A 6,000-nucleotide genomic window follows, 5' to 3' on the forward strand; every position below is an offset into this window, starting at 1 on the left:
GGCTTTATCAGTGTCCGAGCCTTATGGGAGCTGGCAGGCAGGAGCAGGCCTCTGGGTGTTCTGGCTTTTTGCAGAGTTACCCCAGTATGGTGGCAGCTGTCCTTGATTTGCAACCTACCAGATACAGAGTTCATGGCCTCTCCCATGTGCCACCAGATGTAGCGCAGGCAGCGACCAGCCATGGATCGTTTTGTAGCTCCTACCAGATAGTCCTTGGCCAGTCACCGGCAGTGGCTGACCTGGGCCTGCACCAGAGCCTCTCTCAAGAGGACCAAAAACCAAAATACTTGGAGACTGGCTTCATACTACAGCAGATACCACCCAATTAGCCCCACAAGCAGCATACTCATAAAGAGTGGTCTCAACAGGCACCAGATCCCACTGTGTGGCATAAGCCCCCTGCACAGCATCCCATAAGCTGTGGACGTGGCCAGACCCCACAGCCAGTCAGCCTGAGGGTCAGCCCCACCCACTGACATGCCAATAACAATCAAGGCTCAACTATAACAGGAGGGCACACACACCCACACAAGGGACACTCCTGGAGCACCAGGCGTAGGTGACCAGGGACACTGTGCCACTGGGCTCCACAGGGCACCTAGTATATAAGGCCACCCGGCCAAGATTGGGAGACATAGCAGATCTACCCCATACATAGAAACAAACACAGAGAGACAGCCAAAATGAGGAAACAGAGATGTGTCCCAAATAGGGGAAAACTCCAGAAAAAGAACTAAACAAAATGAAGGCAAGCAACCTACCAGAGACAGAGTTCAAAATAATGGTTATGAGGATGCTCCAGGAACTTAGAACTTCAACAAAGAGACAGCAAGCATAAAAAGGACATAGAAACCATAAAAAATAAATTAAAAAACTGAAGTGAAGAATGCACTAGAAGGCATCACCAGCAGTCTAGATGAAGCAGAGGGTCAGATCAACAATTTAGACGACAGGGTAGCAAAACACACCCAATCACAACAGTAAAAGAAAAAAGAATTTTTTTAAAATGAGGATAGTTTAAGAGACCTCTGGGATAACACGAAGCATAACAACATTTACATCATAGGGGTACCAGAAGGAAAAGAGAGAAAACAAGGGATTGAGAACCTATTTGAATAAATAATGACTGAAAACTTCCCTAACCTGGCAAAGGAAAGAGACATACGTACAAATGCAGGAAGTACAGAGAGTCCCAAATAAGGTGAACCCAAACAGGCCCACACCAAGACACATTGCAATTATTGGGTTGTCGGAAAAGTCATGACTTTTTTGCAATGAAAAACATAGAAAAAATATGTCATGACTTTTCCGACAACCCAGTAGTATGGCAAAGGTTAAAGACAGAGAATCCTAAAACCAGCAAGAGAAACACAATTAGTTACAAGGTAGCTCCCATGACATTGTCAGCTGACTTCTCAACAGAATCTTTGCAAGCTAGAAAGGATTGGCATAAAATATTTAAAGTGATGTAAACCAAAGACCTACAACGGAGGGTACTCTACCAAGCAAGACTATCATTTAAAATGAAAGGACAGATAATGAGCTTCCCAGACAAGAAAAAGCTAAAGAAGTTCATAACCACCAAACCAGTAAGTATTACGAGGAATGTTAGAGGGACTTCTTTAAGATGGGGGAGAAAGAAAAAAATAAATAAATAAAAAATGTGAATAATAAAATGGAAATATCTGCATATCTATTAACAATAACTTTCAATGTAAATAGATTAAATACTCCAGTCAAAAGACAAAGGGTGCCTGAATGGATAAGAAAACAAAACCCTTACATATGCTGCCTACAAGAGACTCACTTCAGATTGAAAGACACAGACTAAAAGTAAAGGGGTGGAAAAAGATATTTCATGAAAATGGAAATGAAAAATAAAATTAAAAAGCAATACTTATACCATAAAAAATAAACTTTAAAACAAAGGCTATATAACCAGAGAGGTTATATATAATCAGAAGGACCCAGAAATCCCATTTCTGGGTATTTATCTGAAGAAACCCAAAATGTTACTTTGAGGGGACATGTGCATCTATATGTTCATTGCAGCATTGTTTATAATGGCCAAGATATGGAGGCAACCTGGGTGTCCACTGATGGATGAATGGATAAAGAGGTGGTATGTATATACAATGGACTATTGCTTGGCCATGGAAGGGAATTAGTTCCTGCCATCTGCAGCGCCATGGATGGACCTGGAGGGTGTTGTGCTTAGTGGAGTGTCAGACAGAGAAAGACAGATACAATGTGATTTTGCTTATATATGGAATCTAAAGAACAAAATAAACAATACACAAACTCATAGATACAGAAAACATTTTGATGATTGCCAGATGGGAGGGGGTTTAGGGGTGGGTAGAAAGCGGGAAGGGATTAAGAAATACAAATTTGCTATTGTCTTTATTTGGAGGATTTTTAAATATGGTTAAAAGAGGTACGTATGGGTGCCAAATTGACAAAGGGTAGACTGTGGTGGTTGGTACTATGTCAACTTGGTGAAACTGAAACTACTTTCTCCTAATCCTCTTACCTATATGGTTGGGCAAAAGAGAAATTTATGCAAGAATTGGAAGATGGAAGTGAAGCAGTTATTAATTAATTGTGGCTAGATGCAGTTACAGACAGACACGGAAATGCTTGCAGTTCCAGCTTGTCGTCACTTTACTCTCCATTTTCTTCCTGACTGAAGAAGACCCTGTTTACCCACAGTGGCTCCAAGCTCACTACCAGACACTTGCTGGTGGTCCCCTCAATGTGATAGTTATACCGAAGCATGCCCTCCTTCAGACCTTCCTATGCAGTCACTTTTGGCAGGTGTTGGTGCTTTGCTTCTCAAATTGATGGGTTGGTGACTTACTGATTCTCCAACTTTCTTCTTAGGCTTTCACTTTCCCAGCATCTTCCTAACTATGTAAGATCTGATTCCTATAATACAATCTTTATCCCACAGAGTACAGTGGATCTGACTCTGTGACTGAACTCTGATACATCAAGCTATGAGAGACTAATCCTTGACCTGAGAACAACTATAAAAGTTGGAGAAAATACAAAACAATTGTGCAATAGCTTTCTATACTACCATAACCAGTTACCACAAATTTAGCAGTATAAACGACACAAATGTATTATCTTACACTTCTGTAGGTCAGAAGTCTGGTATGGGTCTCGTGGACTGAAACCAAGGTGTTGATAGGCTGTGTTCTTTTCTGGAGGTTGTAGGAGAGAACCGGTTTCCTGCTTATTCAGTAGTCAGTTCCTTGTGGCTGTAGGACCAAGGTCCCCATTTTCTTGTTGGCTATAAACTAAGGGCCATTTTAGAGGCCACCACATTCCCCGGCTCATGGCCCCATTACCCCATCTTCAAAGCCAGCCGTGTCAAGTTTTTCTCATGACACCTCTCTTACCCACTTGCCTGCCTGTTTTTAAGAGCTCAGGTGATTAAGTTGGGCCCACCTGAATAATCTGGGATAATCTCCCTATTTTCAAGTCAGTTAATTAGCAGCCTTAATTCCATCTGCAACTTGAAGTCCCTTTTGTTATGTAACACATGCCCAGGTTCTGGGGACTTGGATGTGGACATCTTTGGCGGGTGCGGGGGGTGGGGGGCACATTTTATCTGAGACATTAGAAAAAAGGCAAGGTAGTCAGGATTTGAGAAACCAAGAAATTGAAGATAAGGAAAGTTCTTAGTCACAGTTTCCTCTGTGCCTTCACCAACACTGGATAACATTACCCTTTTCTATTTTTTCCGCTTGAAAGAAAGGAAGTTTGACCGTTGCATTTATCTGCATTTTTGGATACCATTGAAGCTGGAACATTTTTCATGTGTTTATTGGCCACGTGTACATGTTCTTTTTTTGAATTGCCTAATCTTGCACTTTGCCCATTCTTCTCCTGGGCTATTCCTGGTCTGAGTGTTGATGTTGGTCTGAAATCTGGGTTATTAAAGTTTAATTGACCTCACACAACCCTACTAGGTTTAAATATTATGAATTACTCTTGCCCAAAATAATTTTTCTTCATTTCTATTCGTTTATTCTTTATTTCCCTAGATCATATCACCATTTTCAGCCCTTTCTTTTCTCAGATTCACAGTATTATAACTGCAGATCATCTTATTTTTCAGTTGAGACATTGACACTGAAAGAGGAAAGGGTCTTGTCCTTCCAGAAGTTGGGGAGTCTATTCAGTTTGGACGCACAGGACCAGTCTCTTGGCTTCCGGTCAAAGTTACACCAACAGCTCATTTGGCCCCTTGGCCACAAGGTTTGCGTCCTTTGGTCTGGCAATAAGAAATTCAGTCTATCTATAACTTTTGCTTTATGAGTAACTTGGATCATAAATTCTCCCTGCCCCAACAGGCCGTGTAGCATTTGATAAACTGCCTTAACTTTGAGGCCTTGGATTCCCCCATCTATTAAGTGGGAGCATTGAACTTCTGCTAGATGACTCTAAGGCACACTTTTTTCCTATTGAAGCCTCATTTAAGACGGGTATTTATAGGGTATGGATTAGGGAAACCAGCATAGGTGGGAGTCAGACCTTTAAGGAATTTATTTCAGCCTCGAATGTCTATTTTTGAAGGGAATCTAATCAGAGCTTTTTTAAAAATAGCTTTTAATTAGAGGTTTGGAACTTTGTGTTATTTGTAATACCTTTTTAGGAGCATGAAAATAGCATTTCTCTCTGTACCAACTTTGTGCTTTTCCATTTGGTAAACACTGATTTTATTTCTCTCTCAGCCTCTAGGAGGAAAGCAGGCCAACTCAGGACTTCCTGTTTACCTCCTGGTCATACATATTGTAGATGGTGACAGACCTGCTCTCAAAATAAGCTTCTTTGGTTCATTTCTGCATTTTCCTGTGAGGTCACCAGCCTGTCAATACTTGAACAGTGAAACCATTGGGCTATTGAAGCCTTGTTTTGACAGTCCCCGTTCAAATTGTCAGTGGACAGGAAAGTCAATCACTTAATGTAACACTAGAGATAATATAATAGTAGCATTTATATTTTAGTGAGGCATCACACAGTGCCTTGCATTTGAGACTTATCAAAGCATTTTCAATTCTCAAAGTTGAAAACTATAACATGGGCGCACACAAAGAGCATAAATAACCCGATTGCCTCTGGAGATTCTCAGTGGTCTGAACACCTCTATTTTTTAAGGAAGAAAATTGAGTTTTATGTGTATTGAGTGACTAAAGTGTAAGCTTAGAAATATTTTTAGGTTTCCATCATAGTTTATTCTGCTTAGCATAAATCATCAGAGCCAACGATAACTTAGCATGTACTAGAGCGTTTTCAGTTGTATTATTACACTCATGTCAGACACACCTTCGTACAAGTCCCTCCAGGTCAATAGTTTAGAAAGTCTGCCTCTTCCGTCCCCTTCTCCACTCAACACTTATGGAAATATATGCTAATTGGAACACAAGCAGCCTACCCAACTGACAGGGTTAGACCACTCTTAACACAAGATTAATGAGATAGAAATTTAGGGAAAAAATAACATTTCTCAAGCAATAGGAGTGCAGATGCCTCGTAAAAGCCAACAGTTTTCCTGAATCAGTCAAATCCCAAGCTTTGCTTTCCCTTGACTTCACTCAGAGCTGTTAAGGAAAAGAAGAAATCCTGTATGTCCCGCCTTGCTCTGGCCACTGTTGCCACCCTCTGGCCCAGTGGAGCTGGTTCTCCCACCTTCCCTGTGGCCTCAGGTGAGCAATCACCATTGTGCAAAACAAGAGCACAGACTCAAGGTTTAGAAGACGACTCTGCACATGGTCCCCTGAGGTGGCATGCAAGAAGGAATGACGAGGCACAAACATACCACAGGTGGCTACCTGTATTCACAGCTGGCCTTTGTAGGTGTGTGGTTTATATCCGTAAAAAGGGCATTCAGAGGGGCCGGCCGAGTGGCGCGATGGTTAAGAACTGGCTTGGGACGCCAGAGGGCCCCGGTTTGGATCCCACATATGAGGGCCAGTGACACTGCCCTCT

The sequence above is a fragment of the Hipposideros armiger genome, unplaced genomic scaffold, assembly GCF_001890085.2.
Source record: "Hipposideros armiger isolate ML-2016 unplaced genomic scaffold, ASM189008v1 scaffold_72, whole genome shotgun sequence".
Classification (NCBI taxonomy): Eukaryota; Metazoa; Chordata; class Mammalia; order Chiroptera; family Hipposideridae; genus Hipposideros; species Hipposideros armiger.